The 24,745-nt window shown below is 42.4% G+C and overlaps 1 protein-coding gene across 1 annotated transcript in view; it reads left to right on the top strand.

The window, feature by feature from the left end:
* Positions 1-24,745, top strand: part of LOC113008770 (thyrotropin-releasing hormone-degrading ectoenzyme) — a 264,030-nt gene that overhangs the window by 153,167 nt on the left and 86,118 nt on the right. The window lies entirely within an intron of this gene.

Here is a 24,745-nt window from a genome sequence, read left to right as displayed (position 1 = left end):
AAAGATGTTTCCTAAAAATGTTTGATGTCCTCACCACCTGTTTAATAGCTACTCCTTGAAAAAAAAGATTATTTTCATAAATTTAAACCTTTTTATCTCACTGAAGTGAATTTAGATCAACTAGAAATGATGGATGAGAGCAGATTATTTGGATGCAGAGTATAAGAGAGAGAATATATAAATCCTTTTTAAAATGTATGTATTATTGAGTCTGACAGGAGGCATTTGCTAAAGAGATTGTGATAGCTGGGATCATGTAATTCTGGTTTTAGAAGAATAAGGTTCCCCTGACTATATTAGTCATAAAACTTTACTAAAGTTGAATGAATGCAATAAAAAATCATTTGTATATTTGCAATTGAAATATGGAGGGTTTCACGCTGGCTGACAGAGCCAAGTTAAGGACATGCCCACTCGAATTAAAGATGTTTCATACTCAATATGTGGGCTTCACACTTTTCGCCGAAGATGTAATTAATGCAACCTCATGTGAAAATGGAGCACAAGCACACAAAATGATGGGTTTGATGAAAAAAACAAAACAAAAAATCCCCCAAAACCAAAAAGAAAACAGCAGGTGGTGACAATTTTGTTATAAACTGAGTTCATTCATTCCTTGAACTGTTGGCAGACACAGAACAGAATTTTCTTTCATTTAAATGCATCCACTGTGAGCTTAGTCACATGTCTGTTCATTAGTGTCTCATTCTGCTATAATGTGGTATTTTGTCACATAAGCCATAGATTCAGGCTGACAGAAGCTGACTATGCTGGATTGCTTGTCTTAGTGAAATAAAATTGAACCACTAGACTCAAACTGGTGGCTCGGGTTAACCTGTTAGCACAGAATTATGTAAATCTGATGTGCAAAAGACACTCACAGCTGTTGGAAGTTAAAATAAGTGCAGACTGGTCAGTAATTGGTAGCTTACTTCTGGAAAAACAACATTAAATGTCACCACACCTGTTGAGGACCAGGTGTGTCTGATATGCAAGAAAGGACACAAATAACACTGAAATACTAATAAAACAAATGATTTGAGTATATCTAAGAATTGTCATCACCTGCTGTTCATTTATTATGGTATGAATTATATGTATTGTGCAAATAATTCTTAAAACGTCATTCTTCATTAGACTCGGTTTGTCTTGTTTTGTTGCTTATGAGGATTGCAACCATATATCTCAATTAAGTACACAAAACACTGTAGGTGGACTGATGGTGAAGAGATGAGAAGAAAATATGATTTTTTTTTCTCTTCCCATCTGTTGAGGGAGCTTGTCAATATTCTTACATGAAAAGCCTCATGCAGGGAACAATAACAGATAAGCCATTAAGTCAGAATGGCATGACATGACATCAGCATGAAACAAAGAGTTGGGGTGAAGGTGGGTTGCAAAGTGGCTTACAGATAATTCGACTCAGGAATTATATAGAGATCTTGCTTAAACTGGCTGTTTTCCTTGTTTTCCAGCCCTGAGCATGACGCTACCACCACCATGCTTGCCAGTTGGTGTTCATAGGTTTAAAAGCCTCACCTTTACTCCTCCAAACACAACTTGAAACTGTAGCCATTTGGCTTGTCTAAGTAGGCATTCTAGTTGAGCCTGAAAGGGTGAACTTTGAAGCAGGGGCTTCTTTCTTGGTCAGCAAGAAATGTTTGGATTATGCTTTAATTTTAAAAAATGTATCTAATTTGGTCATCAAAACTAATATCTTGTTTGCATTTTGTAAAATTTCTTTATTAATAAATGAAAGTGTATTTAGAAAATTAGATTTTTGTGAATTTTGGACATTTTATGTCTTGTAGTCTGAAAAGAAGAACTAAAAGCTCTAAAAACAATGTCAATCAATTTACTGAAAATGTGTTTAACATATAAATGCAATATTTACCATTTTTCGTTCAACTTCATGAACATCCAGGTGCATGTTAAAAATGTCTTGTGACTTTCAAAGAACTCTGCATTCTTTGCAAAAGAAAACAGGCTGTTTGTGGGTATCAGACTTGTCATAGTTTATGTGTCTGTGTATTTCTGAAAGCTGCTCAGGATTTATCTCAGAGGTCTTGTACATTTCTCACCACTCATGCAGGCAGGGCGGCACACCAGCATGAGGGTTTAAATAATGTTCATAAGATACAAATGTTCCTTCAGAGAAAGTGACCCACCTACAGAGGCTAAATTTGTTTATATGTTATCGTGCTGAGACTGAAACAAACCCCTGTGGCTCAGCCCGAACCCATGAGCTGCTGCGATATCACTAGTGGTCTTTTATATTCAACTGCATCAGTCTGACATGAAAAAGGGAAATAAAATTAATAGTGAACATTGACATGAAACACAAGTTAAAAATTAAAAAATAAATTTTCCTCTAACAAATGCAAATGGTCTGGTTATGAACACACCAAATGTGACAGAAGTCAAAATGACTTCAACGGCTACACCAATGAGCTCTGTGTTTGTGTGTGCGTGTTACAAATTTCCCCGGGCAACAACAAAAGCAGAGAGGATGATCCTGTTTTTACAGTATGACATCAAATACGTGACGAGCAGACAAACACGATGAAGCAGAAGGAAATTTAAAGGTTTTAGTCAGAAAAGAGAAAGGGGGAGGGAGTGTGACCAGGCGAACAAGCTTAAACAGCGAAGACAGACGTAGTATGAGACGGAGAGAGAGAGAAAAAAAGTAGAGCGTAGGAGACGGAGAAACAAAGAGGTGCAGAAACAAAGTGATGGAGAGAAAGAATGGAAACGACATCCGTTAAAGAAGAATAAAGGATACGAAAAGATGAACAAAGACAGAAAGAGAACAGAGCTCTGTAAAAAATACCCAAAACATTCAGCCTTATTCTCATTTACCAGTGAGCTTTATACAGACCTACAACATTTGCTTTTTATACACTCAGCACCCAGGAAGTGTTCTTTTCAAAATCTCCAGTTTAAACTAGGAACATATTCAACATTTATATTAATCCGGGTAACCATATAAAGCTAGATGTAGACTTAAAGAATTAGCATTAGCAGACACTGATGAGATTTCACCTGTAAGATAATGACAGCAAAAACTAAAAATTACGCACAGTACAGTGTTGCAGAGTTTTATGTACATTGCAGAGGTGTTTCTTCAAAAGAGAAGAGTGAAAAAATATATGCAAGTGTTTTATGTTTTGTCTATCTATCCATCAATAATATGCTTATGTGATTCAGGGTGGCGGGGTGTGGGCGCCGGAGCTTATCCCAGCTGCTGAAGGGCAAAAGGTGGTGTGCACCAGGTCACCAGTCTATCACACTATGGGCAACTTTGTGTTACCGGTTTATAGCAGTGGTCATCTTGAGGCTGTTATGCATTGCAAAGATCCTCCAACATTACTGAAAGAAAACCAACAATCAAACATTGTTATTCAGTCATAAGAATCAGAATTATGGAATAGGGACAACTCATTATCAGTCAGAATTTTAGGCCAATTTAAGAGGCGTCAGCTATACTTTTTTTGTGTAGTATTCCAGCAAATGAAGTCACATGAACTTAACATAGTATATCCAATGAATGAGCTCTTCTCTACATTAAAGTAGTTCAACTTCAACAGATTGAGTTTATGAACCTGAAATGATAAAAGTATTAAAACTTAACTATGATTAGCCAGGGGTTGGCTTCATCAGGTGGGGACCTCCAGCCTCCAGGGTCTTGTTTATGAATGACTGAAGAAGGGACCATGAGATTGGAGCATCTTTTATGACAGAGCATAGGGTAAAGCGAAGTTGGTGACTTAGTCTACAATCTCCTTTACTACCCTCACCTATGGTCACAAGCTCTGTGTAGTGACCAAAACAATAAGATTCTAGATATACGTTTCCTTCAAAGGGTGGCTGGGCTCTCTGGGGTGAGGAGTTCAGTCATTTGGAAGAGTCTCCGAGTAAAGCCACCTCTTTCCAAAGGAGGCAGTTCAGGTGGTCTGGGCGTCTGACTAGGATACCTCACAGATGCCTCTGATTGTGGTGTTTTGGGCATGTCTTACCAGAAGGAGGCCCCAGGACAGACCCAGGATTCACTGACAATATTATAACTCTCAGCTGGTTTGGGAATGACTCTGTGTTCCCCTGGATGAGGTGGAAGAGGCGGCTGGGGTGAGGGAAGCCTGGGATTCTCAGCTTCCCCTTCTGGTTTTGTGTGCAGCACCAGCTGTGGGACTTCAGTGTGTGTGTCTCCTAGGTCCCAGCACACTACAGAATAACAGAAGTTCATTAGTAAATGCAAAGATGGTGTGCCAATCACCTGGCACTGCTAGAAGTAAAAAAAAAAAAATAGTCCCATGATTCTTTGTGTTTGTAATTTCAGAACTGTTCCTTACTTAAACATGCCACATGGAAATGATGAATTCAAACAAGGATGAACCGCTATAGTGTAAACAACTCAATATAAGTACACCAAAACAATGTAACACAGTTAAATGAAATAACATTGCTGTATTTACAGTGCGAGGCTGAGTATGAATTTCACTGAGGAGCAGAGAACAGCTTGTTATCTTCCAATGATCACAATAAAAAAAAATTGGAGGCTTCTAATCCTTGAAGTTCTCATTTTTAATTAAGATCTTCTTGATGCTGTTGAGCTTTATACATCTAAGAGAGCTGAGCTGTAACTGTCTGAAGTATCATTATATGCTGTAGTCTTAAGATTTAATGTAAAGTACGTGTTTATTCGTTTTTGTGAACATGACCTGAAGTAATCCATGAACTATATCTACCTCCAGTACACTGGATGAATAATATTTCATGGGTAATTAAATGCCTGAAATTGATGTCCTCTTTATTGGAGTGGCAGCAGAAGTATTAGAATATCTCAAAACCATAAAATTTGGATGAAGTGTGTGCAAACTGAACTGTTCATGTAATATGGGGTGATTTTGATGATGAAAATAAAAGGCTCTGCTATAAATATTGTGGTGCCTCTGCCTGATGGAGAAACGGCTTGCTTCTATTTAATTTCCTTCAGGATATGGCCTCATACCGACATTTCTCTGTGCTCAGTCTTGATGAACGCTGCCTTCAGGCTGCTGCTGGTGTGAAGCAAAGAAACAGAATGAATAACAATGTTAAGCCATAATATGTGATGTGTACAGTATATTAAGTCATAAATATTATTGGACATGTCATAAAAAATGTAGTACTGATGTTTTTTTTTTCTTTTGTTTTGGTATTTTTTCACTTTTTTGTCTTTTTTGTGCATCTTTCTTCATCTGGTTTGTTAGTTTAGAGGAGCAAGTGAGAAGAAAGGAAAGTGATAAAGTAGTGTTTTGTCTGCAGCTTTGCACTCCATTTCATCCTGAAGCCATTTATCTCTCTCAAACGCATGCAAATATACAGAGAGGCTTACAAAAGAAGACAGAAAGTTGTCTGAAGCTTTCAATAATCAGCTGGTTGAGTCAGAAAGAGTTTAATTGGAAAATAGACTTTTAGTGGAAGGTTTAGCTGTTATTGACCTGTTATGTGCAAAGAATAAACGTCTAATTCTAATCATAGTGCATACTTTGCCTTTTTAAAAGAAAATAATTATCTTTCCAGACTGTACCGGAGTATGAGAAGGTACATATCATTACAAAGAGTGAAGTATTTCTGGAATTATGCTGGAAATAAACACTTTGTCCTTTTTGTTCCCCATCTAAAGCTCACAATAAAACACCACCATGAAACTTTAGCATGCCTGTCCATGAACTCTGTCTACACAGTCAGGAAGTGACTGCCCAAACTTGGACAAGACAGGAGCATATAAGGCCCCTCAAATTTATTTTTTAATCTATATTATTAAATCATCATGTTGCCTAGCAATCACCTGCCAACGGGTGGACCGATAGATTCCAGGGAAAGTGAATGTGTGTGATGTGTAGTGCGTGACAGTGACGCTACATGTATGTGTACAGCTTTCGTCCTGTTAAAAGGAAGTTTTTCCTTTCCACTGTTGACAAGTGCTTGCTCATAGGGGGTCATCTGATTGTTTCATCTGTATTATTGTATGATCTTTATCTTATCTTTATCTTTGGAGTAGGTGTAGAGAGGGTCATCTACTAATCAGAAGGTTCAATTCCTGACTGCTCCATCAAAATGGCAAATATCTTTACGCAAGATACTAGCCCCTAGTTGCTCTTCAATGTTTCCATGTATGAATGTGTGTGAATGTTAAATAGAAAGCGCTTCGACATGGCTGTATGAATGGATGTGAATGGGTGAATGAGCTATGTTGTATAAACATGTCATGCTCGCTTGACTCAGTCACACCTAGGTCAGCAGAACTTTACACACCAGGCTGCTATACTAGCTAAGTTAACCCCAAGTGGGGGACCAAGTGTATGGCCACTGTATTTTTCTCAGCATGAACAAAGTTTTAAAGATGGTGTAATTTAAAAAGTCAGGTGATCACCAAAGTTATTGTCCATATCTTCATAAAAAGTTTAATTTCAATCTATCCAGGTGCGTTCAAGGCATTTCAATCAAAACTACTTAATCCCACACAGAGTTTTAGAAGCAGTCAGTAATCAAAGTCAGGTTGATGTATTCACTGGAAAACATGATTGTTGGTACTGTTGTGGCTGAGCTACTTTCTAATATTGCAGGTCTTTATCTTACAGTACAAAGTGTTTTGAGATAACTGTTGTGAACTGTTCCCATATAAATAAAAATTATGTTGCATGAAATGCAGGAAAATGATGAAGGTAACTGATATGCTGACCTAGTGTTGCATTATAGTCGCCACAGTGACAGGAAAGGTGAAAAGCTTTGAGGAATTTTAAAGCTTTTTTGTAACTTTCAGATATAACTCCAATCAGATGTTGGGGACAGATAGTCTAGTCTATTATTTGTAGCTTATGCCACACAATCCTTATAATTTCTTATAACTTTGCCTATAGAACAGTCTCTCTGTGAGTGCCAGCAGTACATTTTGTCATACGTCCACCGCCTGTTCTGTTTTGTTTTGGAAGTGAAGCAAAAAAATATTTGAATCATCTTTCAAACCTCTATTAAATAGGGTCTGCATCTATTTTTTTTAAATATGTTACATAAGAGAAACAGTGTAAGCTCTCAATCTGAACAGGGCCTAAGTCATTGCCCTCACATGTATAGGAGTACAAGTTTGTGTGTCTGCGGGAGTGTGTGTTTGAGGATGTATTGTACCCATCTGTCAGATTAGCCTCCTCTGCTGCTGTCATGTTTTTATGTCGACCTCTATCAGCCACAATAGAAGGATTTGAGGACTTAAAGAGGGAAATTTAATAAAATATGCATCATATTTTAGTCGAAATCTGATAAATGTGTTTAATTTCAGATTTGTGTGGGTTTTTGTTTTTGTTACATCTACACTCAGCTGACTTTCTTGTCAAACTGCTCTGTGGCTCTGTAGCGCTGTACTGCATGGTTTCTCTGCACATTCGTGATCATTTTTTACATGGAACAGATGATGAAAATTGTGTTGGTGGTCTTGATGTCTTGTTAGATATGTGCTGTTGCTGCTGACATGTTCAGAGTGCGCATGCTGCATGCTGCTGTTGTTCTCAGGTGAACAGATGGACCACATGTGGTTGTTTTCCCCTTTCAGCTGAGGGGATGACAGATGGAATCAAACAGAAAATAATTCCAGACACTGAGAAGAATACAGCTCATCTTTAACGGTGCAGAGGTAGTAGTCTAAACTGAGATGTCCAGAACAAAAGCATATTTAAAGTGTCAAAGGCCTCCCCAGACAACATGGCAATTTCTATGGTTACATGCTCTCTCCTAGTCTACTGTCTGGGGAAACTCCTACAAAACCTTTAAGTATCCTCCACAGAGTTAAAAGCTGCACATACTTTGCTGTCTTTTGATTTTTTTAAAAGAATATTTAAAGTGTCAAAGTCTTTCAACGAGTGATTTTGAGAAAAGAAAAAGAAAAAATGGGATTTCTAGAATATTTTTCCCTATATGAAGCAACTAGTGTATGGTTTGCCAAGCCATAACAATGCTGTTTTAATCCATTTCCATGGATTTTCACATAACAATAATCTTAATATATTAAATCTAGATGTATTTTGAGTCTTCATTAGCACCCTGTGGGGAGTCTTCCTCTTGTCCAATCATTCAGATAATCCTGGTATTGAGCACAACATCAGACTCAAGGGTTTAAATACACAGATTATTTGAGGCAATATTGTCTTTTTGTACATAGTCTACAATGTAAACGATCTATTGTACCAATTGCTGAGTTAATGAGTATCAATAATGTGTACTGGTTATTGTAGAACACAATCCGGACCCAGACCCGTGACAGTACCCCCCCTCAAAAGGCTGGCACCCGACAGCCCCAAACAAAAAGCACAAGCACCAAGCCAGGGCGGGCAGAGGGGGCCCAGGAAGGAGGGCCCGAAACACAAAGAGTCCGAGCACGAGAGTCCAGAACCAAAACACGACTGTTCACTAGTCCATAACACAGTCAGGGGGCCGACCATACACACAGCAACGGCGGCGACGGGCAAACAGTTCTGGGGACCGACCGTGCACACGGCAACGGTGGCGACGGGCAAACAGTTCAGGAGGCCGACCGTGCACACGGCAACGGCGGCGACAGGCAAACAGTTCAGGAGGCCGACCCCTTGGAAGGTAGTGGCGACGAACTCCTTCCGGAGGCCGTCCCCGAAGGCCATGATGCCATCTTAGAGGCCCGGAAAACGGCCGGCAGAGGCGAGGCGCAACGGGTCAAGCTGGCACCGATGGCGGCGTGGCAACCACAGGACCAGACGAGGAAGGACCAGACGAGGCAGGACCAGACGAGGCAGGACCAGACGAGGGCGGAGCTGAGGCTGGACCGGACGAGGGCGGAGCTGAGGCTGGACCGGACGAGGGCGGAGCTGAAGCTGGACCAGATGAGGGCGGAGCTGAAGCTGGACCAGACGTGGATGAAGACACGGAGGCTGGCCCAGACGAAGGCGGAGTGGAAGCTGGACCAGACGAAGGCGGAGCGGAAGCTGGACAAGGCGCAGATGAAGACACGGAGGCTGGACCAGGCGAAGATGATGAAGACACGGAGGCTGGACCAGGCGAAGATGATGATGACGGCAGCGGGACGGCTGCGGAACCTGACGGCAGCGGGACGGCTGCGGAACCTGACGGCAGCGGGACGGCTGCAGAACCTGACGGCGGTCATGCTGCAGGAGGTGATGTGGAGATGTGCTGGCTGGGTCCTCCAGGACCACCAGCAGATGTGAGGATGTGCTGGGTGGGCTCCTCGGACCCTCCAGCAGACATGGCATGAGGCTGGACGGGCTCCTCGGGCCCTCCAGCAGACGTGGCTTGAGGCTGGACGGGCTCCTCGGGCCCTCCAGCAGACGTGGCTTGAGGCTGGACGGGCTCCACGGGCCCTCCAGCAGACGTGGCTTGAGGCTGGACGGGCTCCTCGGGCCCTCCAGCAGACGTGGCTTGAGGCTGGACGGGCTCCACGGGCCTTCCAGCAGCCGACACTTGAGGCTGGCTGGGTTCTCCTAAACCCCCAGCAGACGACACTTGAGGCTGGCCGGGCTCCTCGGGCCCTCCAGCCGACGAGGCAGGACGCTGGCTGGGTTCACCTGAACCCCCAGCTAACATGACTTGAGACTGGACGGGCTCCTCAGGCCCTCCAGTGGAACCAGTCTCTGAAGCAGCAGGTACGGAGACCTCTGCCAGTGTGGACACTGGCTGGGACTGAGCAGCACCGTGGCTAGACTCAGGCAGCAACAGTGGGATACAGTCCTCAGAGGGCTGAAAGTGTTCCCCAATACACTCAGAAGAGGACTGAGGCGGACGGGTGAACTCACTTGAACTCTCAGGGGGTGCTGAGAGCCGAGACTGTTCTGGTGAGTTCTCCGGTGAGGCTGCTGGTGCTGGCGTCTTGACCTCTAGGGGTCCAGAGTTGGCTGGTGACTGACACCCAGCCTCTGGGGAGGCCCTAGAGGGAGCAACTGTCTCTGAGATGGCCAGCTTAAATGAACCAGCAAAGGTTTGTGTGGAGTGTGTTCCCTGCTTGTAATGAGGCTGTGAGGATAAAGGCTGGGTAAATGAGTGGACAGGCTGCTGAACTGGTGGCAACTGAACTACAGGTAGCGAAGTAGTAACAGGTGGTGGAGTGGCTGGCTGAACTGATAATAAGGCTGATGAATCTCTTGCCAACTGAGCTATTGACTGGGCTATGGACTGTAACATGGTGTCTACTGGGTCTGACTGTGACTGTAATGGAGGTGATGATTGAGCGGCTGACTGAGTTAGCGACTGCTGGGCACCTAACCGAGCTACCGGCTGAGCAGCTGACTCAACAAACACAGCCCCGGTATAAACAGTCATATGAACTGGTGAAACAGACGGAGCGTCTTTTCCACTCACCACAGCCGGCAGTTCCGAAGTCCTAATCTCCGGCTGTGGGGCGACGCGCCGACGGCTCGATCGTCGCTTCCTCCCGGGCAAAACCTCCGGCGGGCCGGGCAAAACCTCCGGCGTCCGGCTGGGTTGGGAAGCGGTAGCGGCTGGTGGGTGTAGGTGAAGTTCGTGAAGGATGAAGTCTTGCACGAGTGGGTGTAGTGAGTCCAATAGCCAGGGATAATCCGTGAGCAGCTGTTGCAGTCTGGCTTCCAGAACGTGGAGGAATGCTTCTCCCTCATGCTCTAGCCACAGGTTGATTATTTTTGAAGCGGAGTTCGTGATGAGGTCCCGAAGCTCCGTGGGTGGGGTGAATGCCGCTGGATCCATATCTGGCTGGTCCGTACTGTCACGGCGAGTGAGGTGAGCCGTGTGGAGGAAATGAAGGAGGATCCAAATGCAGGCAGTCGTGAAGGTGTAAAGGTGGTTTATTGAACATGAAAGTAAATACAAACGGCAAATGGAGCTAGAACTAAACTATACTGGGATCAACTAAACTACAGAGCACAAACCTTAACGAGAACGACCAGAAGAGACTAACGGCAGACAGCAGGAAGAACAAACGGGTGAGACATGGTAGAAACGTAGATGAGGCAGGGTGGAATACACAGACGGACCAGCAACTACAATAACAGAGGACATGACTTAAATACACCCAGAGAAACACAGGGGAATTACACACAGGTGGTGGACACAGCTGGGAATGATCAACAAGACGAGACAGAGGTAAAACTGAACACACTCACATGAGACCCAGACCTTCACAATAAAACAGGAAATGAGAACACCACACCAAGACGCAGACCTGACACTGAGAGACAGACAGAATGACACATGGAACCTGAACTAAACTAAACGTGAGATACAACCGGGAACAAATCCTTAAACATGAAACTTAAATAATAAACATCATAAGCATCATCATAAACACAACAAGAGAACAAGAAAACAATCCCTGATGCAAACTAAAACCAAAACATAATAACCTCAAACATGGAATAACAAAAACATGAAACTCCACATACTGGATCCAACGGACCCAGACCCGTGACACAATCAAAGTTGTTCAGGAACCAAATGGATAACATGCCCAAATGTTTGTGTTCAGGTGACATAAAGATTGATATATTGCTCCGCTGTTTCAGCAAAAATTGAAAGTACTAGTTGTTTCAATGCATGTCAAATTACAGATGAGCCCTCAAGAGGCCCAAGGAATCGTGACTCTTATCAGGAGGACAGGGAAAAGTTGCATGAAGTTGCATTACAGAGCCACAAATTTAATGTTCATCCAGTGTTTGCTAATAAAAGTCAGTGTCAGTGCCCTCTTAAAGAGAGGCGTTTTTCCGAAGTAAATATAGACAGAGCTTCACCAGTCTGCAAAAGAAAAAACCTGCAAACTTTGAAATAATTTTGACAAAAAAATGTTAGAAAATCTCATCATCTATAGTACACGATATCATCAAAGTACTCCAAGATTTTGGAGAAATCTCTGTGCGCATGGAACAAAGTTGAAAATCAATATTTTCAAAATCAGGCATCATTCTTTCATAGAAATGATAACAACCTCAGACACCACAGTGTGAGAACACAAACGACTGCCGTCAACAAATGCAGATTACAGCTTGATCATGCAAAAAAGAAGCCATATGTGAGCATGATTCAGAAATAACGTCTTCTCTGGGATACAAAGTGGAAAACTGTTCTGAGGTTAGCTAAATTGAAATTTTCAATTCTTTTTGGAAAACATGGACATCAGGGCCAGACTAAAGAAGAGAGGGACCACCATTTGACCAGCGTAGCAAAGACTCATTATGGGTGGGTATATGGTTAGCATTATGTTGACAAAAAAGTCAGTTACATCTTTTGTGTTTGAAAATGTGACTGTTTAGCTTGTGGCTACTATATGTAATGGCCTTTAATAAGACCTGGAATGTTTTAAACCAGTATATTTATGTCTTATCAATGAAAATGAATTTAAAAGTTGTCACAGATGAGTTTCCAATTGATTACATGTTCTCAATGGGCCCTCATCTGTTTCCCTTCAAATCAAACACTTAATCAGTCTCCAGTATGTGACTTTTAGATTTGGTGCAAATACTATCGAATACATTTACACAACAATAAAGAGCCAGGAGATGTTATTCAGACACATGGATCACTACTTGCGGTTACACAAAAAGAGCAATTAGTGCTGAAATAATCAGTAATGAATGAGTGGTTACAGTGTTTGGATCAGAGTTAAACAGAAATGAGTCATGAAGAAAGCGCAGAGTATGAATGATTAACGGATATTATGAATCAATCATTAACTCATGACTCACTAGTATGCTAGCTCTACGATGTTCCCTTGAAGTAGGCTGTATTAGGAGTTATAAGGGACGTCCTCATGAATGATGCATCAACTTTATTTTCTGTTGAATTGCAATTTGCAGGTGTGTACGCAGTAGGAATGGCAGTAAACTGCACGCAGCAGATTGTAACCACCAAATGGTTAAAGTGATTCTCTCAAACAGCCAAACATATGCACATATGCAGGACTGTGTTTGCCAGAGGATGCTTTCAGTTTATTCCTATCAGCTGTCTGTTAATTAAAACAGACAAAGAAAAACACTGGGATGAGATTCAGGAAAACAGATTTACTGTCTCACTCACTCACTGGCTCCGTCTCTCACATAATTCAACCATATGCAGAAGAAAATAACACAATGTGTATTCTGGCGAGGTGACAGCAGAGTCAGTGTTAGATAACACACTCTAAGTGCATGTGTTAACTTCGTAACATCCACCAAGTTATTGGCAACTAGTCTAAAACTGGAATTACAGGTAAGGATCGGTTCTGTCATCCACAGCCCTTTTATTTAACCGCATTGTCGGTATGGAAAAAATAAATGACAACAGAAAAACAGTAAACCTGTCACACTTCATTTGAAGCGCAGCATCTTGTAGTTTCTGAAAACGTGCATATTTTACATAAACCCAACCATAATGCTTCTGCCAGTAAACTTGTCACACTAGATTCACTTTACAGATGAGGACAAAATGCTTCATAAATATGGCGCTGGAGTGACGGCAGCCTTTCCAAGTAGCTCTGCAACACCGCACCTTTTTTTTTAACTTTAACTTTTTTAGACTAGGCTTTTCAAACTTTTTTTCACCTTCCTCTACTTATACCTCTTAGATATAGCGATACAAGATGGATAATGCACTTTTCAAAACTTCTGGAACCAGCTCCTTCATCTATTCGAGAGCGGAGCTGCTGGCACTAAGAACAAAGGGACAGACCGGCATGCGACACAACATCCCGGCCTAGCTAAAGAGGAGCTACAGAGGCTGCAAAGCTGGAGCGAGGAGAGCGGATCACCGGAGGCGATTCAAACCATCAATCCCGACAGTGATCATGGGCAACGTGAACTCGTTACAGAATAAGATTGACGAACTGTGCGCTCTGAACAACCACAGACTATACCGTGAGTGCAGCTTGTTTATCTTCACGGAGACGTGGCTAACCGAGCTAACGCCGCAGGCTAACGTAGACCTATGCGGTTTCACGTCCGTGAGAGCCGATAGGGACATGCAGGCCAGCGGAAAAAGCAGAGGTGGGGGACTCATTGTCTACGTTAACAACAGATACTGTAACCCTGGACACGTCTCCGGACCTGGAGCTGCTAGCTGTTAGCTTGCGGCCATATTATCTACCTCGGGAGTTCAGTCATGTGATCTGTGTGTGTGTTTACATCCCTCCGAGGGCCGACGCAACAGCTGCCTGTGAGAAAATACACACAGTCACAGCGAGACTTCAGACACAAAACCCCGAGGCTTTCATTATTATATCTGGAGACTTTAACCATGCCACACTGGATTCTACTCTGGCTGTTTTTCACCAGTTTGTGAATTGTCCCACAAGGAGCAACAGGACAATTGACCTACTGTATGCTAATGTGAGAGATGCATACAGAGCCACCCCCCTCCCCCCACTAGGGAAGTCAGACCACAACCTGGTTTACCTACAGCCACAATACACACCCCTCGTCCAAAGGCAGCCTGTCACAACGCGCTCCATCCGGAGATGGACCCCAGAAAAGGAGGATGCTCTGAGAGACTGCTATGACACCACAGACTGGGATGTGCTCCTGAGCCCACATGGTGAGGACATAGAGGGGGCGACACACTGTCTTACAGACTACCTCAACTTTTGTGTGGACACAGTCGCCCCTGCTAAGACGGTACGGTGTTATCCTAATAACAAACCGTGGGTAACACAGGAAGTCAAAGCTGTCCTCAACATGAAGAAGAAGGCTTTCAGGAGCAAAGTGAAGGAGGAGATGAAAGCAGCACAGCGGGAGGTGAAACGCTGCCTGAGGGAAGCAAAGGACACCTACAGGAGGAAGGTGGAGCAGAAGTTGGAGAGGAACAATATGAGGGAGGTCTGGAATGGTGTGAAAACCATCACAGGCCACAACACCAAGAAAAGCACAGTGGGGGGGACTGTGGAGAAGGCAAACGAACTCAACAACTTCTTCAACAGGTTTGACCAGCCCACAACCCCCCCACCCTCACCCTCACCTTCACTACAGAGTCCTCTCCCCACTCTCCTGCCTCCCTCGCTTCCCCCCCTTCCTGACACCATGACACCCCCCTCCTCCAATCCCTCTCTCAGCAGCAAGACATCTCCCCCCCTCCCCTCCTCCCAAACATCTCCCAGTGTCACAGTGGATCAGGTCAGGAGGCAACTGAGGAAGCTTCGCCCCAGAAAGGCAGCAGGCCCAGACAAGGTGTATCCTAGGATGCTTAAGGCGTGTGCTGCTGAACTTGGGGAGCCGCTACAACGAGTCTTCAACCTCAGTCTGCGACTGGGGAGAGTGCCCGCCCTATGGAAGACATCCTGCATCGTCCCGGTCCCTAAAAGGAACCGGCCCAATGAGCTGAATGACTTCCGACCGGTGGCACTGACGTCACATCTTATGAAGACTCTAGAGCGGCTCTTCCTCAACTTCCTCCGACCACAGGTACAACATGCCCAGGACCCACTACAGTTTGCATACAAGGCGGGTGTCGGAGTGGAGGATGCCATCCTGTACCTCCTACACAGAGCCCACTCACACCTGGATGGGGGAAAAGGCACGGTCAGGATACTGTTTCTTGACTTTTCCAGTGCCTTTAATACCATCCGGCCCTGTATGCTTCAGGAAAAACTGAACAGGATGGAGGTGGACCCCTGCCTGGTGGCTTGGATCTCCGACTACCTCACCGACAGACCACAGTACGTCAGGCTGAAGGACATCACGTCTGACACTGTGGTCAGCAGCACAGGAGCACCACAGGGAACTGTGCTGTCCCCTCTTCTCTTCACCCTGTACACCTCTGACTTCTGCTACAACTCTGAATTATGCCATATTCAGAAGTTTGCAGATGACACGGCCATCATGGGGTGTATCTGGGATGATCAGGAAGAGGAGTACAGAAGTCTGGTGAGGAACTTTGTCGCATGGAGTCACACAAACCACCTGCAACTCAACACCTCAAAGACTAAGGAACTGGTTGCGGACTTCGGGAGGTCCAGAGAAGGTCCACTGCCGGTTCAGATAGAGGGGGAGGAGGTGGAGGTGGTCAACAAGTACAAGTACCTCGGGCTGTGGGTGGACAATAAACTGGACTGGTCATGCAACACAGAGCACCTGTATAAAAAAGCCCAAAGCCGACTGTACTTCCTTAGGAGGCTGAGGTCTTTTAACATCTGCAGGAAGCTCCTGAGGATGTTTTACCAGTCGGTGGTTGCTGGAGTACTTTTCTATGCTGTGGTGTGCTGGGGGAGCAGCACAGCAAAGAAGGACTCATCCAGGCTGGAGAAACTGATCAGGAAGGCTAGCTCTGTGGTCGGCATGAAGCTGGACACTCTGGTGACAGTGGCAGAGAAAAGGACATTAAAGAAACTGCTGGACATTATGAACAATGCTGGGCATCCTCTGCACACGGCCATAAACAATCAGAAGAGTCTGTTCAGTGACAGGTTGCTTCTCCCCAAGACAAGAACTAACAGACTTAAAAACTCCTTTGTCCCACACGCCATCAAACTGTTTAACTCCTCTCTGGAGGGGAGAGGGAGGGGAAACAGGAGGACAAAGGAGGGGGGAACAACTAAGCTGTAGTGCCTCTTCACCTCACTGTACAATACCTTGTGCAATACTTTTTGTAAATAGTCAACAGTGCAATAGACTCAATACTTGAAATGTGCAATTCACTTGTATTTTTATTTTTTATTCCTATTTATTCTATTTATCCCCTTTGTATATTTTATTTATATTTGTCTCTGTATTTATATATGTGTGTGTGTGTGTGTGTGTGTGTGTGTGTGTGTGTGTGTATATATATATATATATATATATAACAATTCTGTAACTGTAACTTCGGTCGTTGCTGTGCTTTTTGGAAGTCGAATTTCCCAGAGGAACCCACCCGAGGGATTAATAAAGTTCTATCTTATCTTATCTTATCTTATCTTAAATTACCAAAATTATTTTAAAGTTTTATCAAAACTTCTCCAAGTACTGCAGACCAACAAAGACTCAACTTCTGTAGAAGAGGCACCTTAAAGCCAGCCGGAAGTATGCTAGGGAAAACCTAGAGAAAAATTATGAATATTGAAAGTGCGCCCCTTGGTCAGAAGAGGGGAAAGCTTATGTGCTTATGTTTGTTTAAAGAAAGGAGGGGCGTACAACCCAAAGAACACCATCCCCACAGTGAAACATAGTGGTGGGAGTTTTAGGATGTGGGGATTCTTCAGTGTGTCTGGAAGGTGGAAAGAATCACAAAGAAAAAAGGATATGTTAAGATTTTGAAAGAAATCTGAAGCAGTCAGCTGCAAAACTGGATCAGGGTCATCACTTTGTCTTCCATGTGACAACAACCCGAAACATACGTCCCTCGTGATAAGGAACAATCTCCAGAAAACCAAAGTTAAAGTTACTGATTGTCCTGCACAAAGCTCTGACATGAATCCCATTGAAAATCTGTGACGTGTACTGAAGACCAAGGTCTATGCCAAAATACCACCAAATTGCCAAAGAAGAATGGGCTAGGATTACTTGGCAGATGTTGAAATGACTGTAAGTTATTATCTTGCAACAAGGACACACAATTGACCCCTAGCATCAGGGGAGCTAGTAATTTTAACAGTTATTAGTTTTGTTTTTTGTGAGATAATTTTGTTTTGTGTTAGCATCCAAAATAAAACTAGGATGTTTGGAAAAGCTGTGCTAAAAATGTATTGCTCTATTTAACAGAACTTGGGAAATACTTTTAACAGATGAAATTTTCATAGAGGCGGTTAAATAATTCTGTCCTCACCTGTTCGTATTTCTTAACTTTAAACATGTTGTTTCCACCTAAGAAGTCGATGACTGACAGCCCAGCTCGAGGTCTGTTCCTTCATTCGGTTCATGTTGATGTCTAGGAGGAGGACAGAACCATCAATCATCTGCTTTACAGCGTACAGGAAACAATTTATGTCTCAAACTTTCAATGTCAACCTTTTTCTTCCCAGCTGTCATGTCATTAATCCTCATAACTGCTACAAGCTACAGCTCCTTCTGCTGGCTGGAGCAGTAAAGTAAGATTCACAGCAGAGTTCATATCTAAAGAGTCGGGGGACTCAAAATATGAAAAAATGAATAGCTCTGGGACAGGTGTCTCTTTCACTGGACAGCTTCATCCTTTTTCGTATCTCTGGCTATCCTGCTGTTTCTGGTGTATTTCTATTCACAAGTTATTGTAAAATGAAAAAAAAAAATCATTAGGTTCTCATTTACCAGAAAACCAGCTGCTGAATCTGATTTGACTTCACTGCAGTTTATGATTGAGAGGAGAAATCAGTCTCTCACTTTTTATGCTAAGAGAGCACATGTCATCCATACTGGCTTCCTGGCACTGGTTTCCAGTTAGTTTTAGAATTGATTTTGAGGTTTTATTGTTTGTTTTTTAAGTTTTTGCATGGGTTGATACGTCATAACCTCCATGATCATATTACTTTGGTTTGAGATGCCTGAGGTCTGTTGACTACTTGCTCCAGATGTCCAGATGAGATAGAGATCAGGTCGTTGACAAGTTGTTGACATAGTTGAACCTTAAACATGGAACAAACAGCTTTCACATCAGGACCTCTCTAGCAATCAGCATTTTATAAAAACCCTTTTGAAAACCCATTTTTACTCTTTGGCATTTTAAATAAGCCTGAGTTTAGAATGTTTTTTGTTTAGGATTATTTAGGATTGGATTTGTTTAGGAATGGTTTGGGACTTTGTTTTGAGCTAGTTTCAGATCGGTTTCAGGGGGTGTTTTTTGGACTTGTTCTTGGGTTTCCACTGTACTCTTGTGGCTTTAGCTCTGTGGATGTCTCTTTGTGGATTACACCCTGACTCCAGGATGAAAGAAGAAAGAAATCTTATGCTGAATCATGTGCTGAATTGCAGAATTCTTGTTCTTGTTGCAGGTGAAGATCATTCTCGATTCTGTCTGAATAATCAGCTCATTGTTATGCCACACAACAATTCTAAGGAGATGCACCTCCGTAAGACTGGGTGTTGGATGAAAATATTTTATAAGATAATTTTTTTAACAATTAATTGCTTCAAGATTGATTTTATAGCTTGTAGCTTTTCTATAGCTTTTGTAATATTAAAAGCCGGTGGTTGTTCTGCTTTGCTTTAATACCATAAACAAACACTCGGCATTACACATTATGAGAACTCTAGTGTTCTAATGGATTTCTAATCTGTGACTAGACTAACAGTGTAATTTCACACCAACACAAATTAACCATGCTAGGAAAAAATGTTTGCTTTGAACAAAAGGATGAGGTTATAGGTGTGAGAGTGCACTTTTATTTTTTCACTGGTAAAAGGCAATGAATAGAACAATAAGTCTGACACATGGCTTTTTATAAATCTTAATGACTTTGAGAAGGCCTTCGACAGCTTTCGGAGGAACACCCTCTGTGGTCCTATAAAACATTATGGCATCTCTGGGAAGTTCATACACATAAAGACCTCTTATAACAAGATTACTGCGTCTTTCTGTACGATGGCCACTTATCAGCAAGCCTTAGAGTCTAAACAAGGTGATGTGATTGCACCTTTTTCTTCCTATTGGTTATTGAATGCGTTGTGGTGGAAATAGTAAAAAAATAAATAAAAAAGGTGCAGTAGTGCAAAGGTGGACCTTCTGGCAGCAGCTATAGATGATTTTGACTGTGCAGACAACCCTTCACTCAAACATTAATGAATACTAACAGGTCCTGCAGTATGTATGAAGTTGTAAACCGCACTAAAAATAGTCCAATAATACTGAAATGAGTTGGTCCAGGACATGGAGAATAACCAAGATGAGAGATTATGGCGATAAGTGGTCAGACGAAATAAAGGATCGGGCAATGTTGGAACAACCTAAGGAGGAATTTGAGAGGAAGATATTAAAGAAGAAATTCACTTTCCTTAAGGAAAATGAAAGAAAAGCAGACCACCGAACACCTAGTTTAGGGATGTGGAAGGAAAGGTGCAAAAATAAGGTCAGTCCTACAGCACCCTCAAAACAATTGCAAAAGACAGAAGTGGGATAGCAGTGAAATAATCAATGACCTCTGCTGCTCTTAGGTCCAAAGGGCACGTCAAGTTACACTGCAGTGTTTTTCACAAGCTGCTCTCTCAGTCAGGTCCCTGGAGTCACTGTGGTTCTTAGGATAAATATGAATTCTGATTATTAACATTAAAGAGAATGAAAAACAGCAAATGGGCTGATTTGTTTAAACATTTGGGCTTGATTTGACTCTGTGATCACTCAGACCTGGTCCTCATGGAGACACATGCATGCACTGTGCACGTGTGTGTGTGTGTGTGTGTGTGTGTGTGTGTGTGTGTGTGTGTGTGTGTCCTGAAGCTGTCAGGCTGTATATTTTTCTCTGCAGTGTTTTGGTTCAAAGAGGATAATTTATTACTGCAGTCCATGTTTGCATACAGTTCATTACAATAGAAGGAGCCATAAATCAACTCATTGTTTGCTCCCGCTCTACCTGTCTCTCTCTTTCTGTTTCCCTTTATTCTTGCTGCTCTTCTTCCTTTCTTTCCTTTCCCTCTGAGTTTTTCATTTATATTTACCTCACACTAACATTCAGCTGTCCTTGTCTATCAGTTCAGCCTGGAGTCGCAGAATGATTTCCTCCATCTGCAGTTGTTTCCTGTCTTCTTTGACCTTTGTCCACTGACCTCTTGACCATCAGTTGTGATGCTGCTGATGTGGGAAGTCTGTGGAAAGTTTTAAAGTCCAGATAATCGAATATTCTTGAGTTCCAAAAAGTCAAGCTCAGCCCCAGTTATGGCAGCTATGACACCAGCCAGTGGCTCAACTCCTACCCTTTGGGTTCCACATCTCATACAGGCTGTAATACTTAAATGTCTTTCTGCTTTCTCTGCAAAGTAACTGCAACATTAACTTCATTGTAAAGCACAGACTGTTTAATAAAAAAAAAAATCCATGATAAATAATCTTAAAGCAGTAATAAGTATGTGTACAGCCTGGTATTCATTCAGATCTGTGTACCATGTTCAACTGACAGGAAAGATTGAATCACTGAGTGATAAGCAGAGTACGTGACCATGACCATCATGCACAGACTTCAGAGATTTGGTAGATTAGAAAACACAGAACATTAAAAAAAATACAGTCGGCAAAAAGCATAACATTGTAATGGAATAACAGATGAGCTGTTATAGACATGTTGTATGAAGAGCTTTGAGTGCTCAAGTAAAGCAGAAAAGTGAATAAGCGAGTCCATACTAAGAGTCTCAGTGCTGGCTTTCAGACAGCAGGGCCAAAAAGTTGAAAGCTGCTGCTACACCTCCCAGCCATGTTTGCAGTTAGTAATATGACCTGCTGTGTGATTAATTGTGCTGACAGACCATCCAAGAAGTCGGTGCTCTGGCTCTAATGAGTGAAATACTTGTATTTGATTTTTCTGTTACTGGGTACTAATGAGCAGGTTTCACTCATGCTGTTCATGATTGAAACTTGCTAACACAACCTGCAAGTCTGAGCTGATATCTCCACACACCCATGCAAATGTGGTCACTTCCAGCTCCAATAACCTAACAGCCAAAATGCTAACCGTGAATCTTCAAAAACACCATGTATATCTGCACTGAGCTGTCTGCATGTCTATCCCATCACACCATATGAAAAGAAAAATCAGGATGTTAAAATTGCAGAGCTAATCCTAAAAAAGTGTAAATTTGTCAGTGCCTTTAAAAAAACAGTAGAATCACAGTAGATTCAAAAACAAAAAAAAAGGACGTCTGCAGAGCAGTTTTTGACGTGTTGGCAGAACATCTACAAAAATTTCTTTTTGATTGTTATTTTGCTAAGCATATCAGCTTCTTCCAGGATATTTATTAACACATAATTACAGTTTTTTACAGATGCTAGGACACATTTCTCAATACTTAGGTCACGTTTGCAAAACTCCTCACACAGTGAGCACAACAGAAGTCTATGTGGGCTAAACTGAGGACCAGTTATCATTGTTTTGGCACAAAATGCATTCAATGACTACATCTCTCAAATTTCATGAATTATCTTCTCACTCAGACACAACAACTGCCAAAAACCTTTGTACGTACAGGACATTTTGCATGTGCTTACATACTGTTTTCAAAACTGTTAAACTTATGGCCAAAACAATAACACAATGCAAAACTTGAAAAGACAGCAAAATCCAACAGCAATAATTTACTGAAACATATTTTAAATCTAAAAATGCAGTTTAACCAGCCACAGCTGATTCTCATTGTAGATGAACATCTACACAGGTGTTACTCCTTCAATCTTTCAACTCCTTCAATTCTGGCAGCCAGAAGATTCTTTCCTAGGTGTGTTGCCCTAGATGACATAAGATGTGATGTGGATGAGAACCTGTGGCCAAATGGAGAAGACCGAGTAGATTAGCATTACTATTGTATGTGTATCAGTGGATGGTGTGTATACAAATTCTTGTATTTTGGGATTACTTAGTGCAAAAATAATAAAAATACATAAACAAATATTGACGAATTCTGCATGATGTCTGATTCATTCCAGTAACATATATTGAAATTATAAACAGAGATGTGTCCTTGTTTTACACAAGAAAACACTGTGTAATGCTACATGTTGTTAGTGTTTTTTAGGTCATTGTTTTGTGGGTGACAAAGTGTGTTTGTCGGCTGTCAACCTTTGCTAGTGTTCTGGAAGAATGAGTTTATTTGAGACCTGAATGAAGTGTTTTGGTAGTTGTAGTGCATTTTGAATGTGAAATGAACTGCTTTGCCAAGCTGACGGTCAGTTAGGAGGATTGTGTGAAGAGTTTTGCAAAAGTGACCTAAGTATTGAGAAATGTGTCCTAGCGTCTGTAAAAAACTGTAACGTGCATACATGAAATTGTCTTTTTGTTTTTTTTCTGAACTACTGAGGAAAATCTTTTCTTCAGATGCTTTATTAATCTGTCTGCCCACAGCCTCCTGTGCTGTTCCACTACTGAAGGACAGGAGGGTTTAATCAATAATAATGTGTGAGAGGAATACAGTTATATTTAGCCTTGTGTGTGTGTGTGTGTGTGTGTGTGTGTGTGTGTGTGTGTGTGTGTGTGTGTGTGTGTGTGTGTGTGTGTGTGTGTGTTTGTCGTGTTTGCGTTGAGCTGCCTCCTGCTCATGTCCGAGGCTAATTAACAGACCATAAACAAACATCTAACACCCCGTGTGGGTTTCCTTTTGTGAGTGTGTCCACATTTGTGTCTGTTCAAGGCTTATTAGGAAGCCTGAACACACTCCTGCAGTTGCTACACAGTGGGCGATCACACACATACTCTACATACACACATTTAAAAACCTCACATTAAATAGCTATAATGAACCTCAAACACAGTGACGGTGTGTAAATGTGTGCATGAACTGCTGTGCACTGTGAAGGGATGAACTGAAAACCAAAGGCAAAAAAAAGTCGTTTCATATGTATTTGGAAAAAATATATTTTTCCCCTCTCTGTTCTCAGCTTGATGCTCCATAACACACCTTACATCAGGTAGCTTCAAGGTGAGACTAATACTGGAAACTGGTAGGAGTACAAATAATAAGTCCAAATTTATTGAGAAAGGCCTTTCACTGACAGGTAGTCACAAAACACTGAAGAACAAAACACAGTAAAATTGTCGAATTTAGGAAAGAGTGAGGACCCCAAATGGAGATTTGTAGACTGGGATTAAATAGAAACAAGTTTTTTTAAAGGCAAAATACATACATACATACATACAGTGGGGCAAAAAAGTATTTAGTCAGCCACCGATTGTGCAAGTTCCCCCACTTAAAATGATGACAGAGGTCAGTAATTTGCACCAGAGGTACACTTCAACTGTGAGAGACAGAATGTGAAAAAAAAAATCCATGAATTCACATGGTAGGATTTGTAAAGAATTTATTCGTAAATCAGGGTGGAAAATAAGTATTTGGTCACCTCAAACAAGGAAAATCTCTGGCTCTCACAGACCTGTAACGTCTTCTGTAAGAAGCTTTTCTGTCCCCCACTCGTTACCTGTATGAATGGCACCTGTTTGAACTCATCATCTGTATAAAAGACACCTGTCCACAGCTTCAAACAGTCAGACTCCAAACTCCGCCATGGCCAAGACCAAAGAGCTTTCGAAGGACACCAGGAAAAGTATTGTAGACCTGCACCAGACTGGGAAGAGTGAATCTACAATAGGCAAGCAGCTTGGTGTGAAAAAATCAACTGTGGGAGCAATCATCAGAAAATGGAAGACATACAAGACCACTGATAATCTCCCACGATCTGGGGCTCCACGCAAGATCTCATCCCGTGGGGTCAAAATGATCATGAGAACGGTGAGCAAAGATCCCAGAACCACACGGGGGGACCTGGTGAATGACCTGCAGAGAGCTGGGACCAAAGTAACAAAGGTCACCATCAGTAACACACTACAACGGCAGGGAATCAAATCCCGCAGTGCCAGACGTGTTCCGCTGCTGAAGCCAGTGCATGTCCAGGCCCGTCTGAAGTTTGCCAGAGAGCACATGGATGATACAGCAGAGGATTGGGAGAATGTCATGTGGTCAGATGAAACCAAAGTAGAACTTTTTGGTATAAACTCAACTCGTCGTGTTTGGAGGAAGAAGAATACTGAGTTGCATCCCAAGAACACCAAACCTACTGTGAAGCATGGGGGTGGAAACATCATGCTATGGGGCTGTTTTTCTGCCAAGGGGACAGGACGACTGATCCGTGTTAAGGACAGAATGAATGG

This window comes from Astatotilapia calliptera, chromosome 17 (genome assembly GCF_964374335.1).
Source record: "Astatotilapia calliptera chromosome 17, fAstCal68.1, whole genome shotgun sequence".
NCBI classification, from domain to species: domain Eukaryota; kingdom Metazoa; phylum Chordata; class Actinopteri; order Cichliformes; family Cichlidae; genus Astatotilapia; species Astatotilapia calliptera.
The sequence above is the reverse complement of the archived record's forward strand: the minus strand, read 5'-3'. Positions and strand labels throughout refer to the sequence as shown.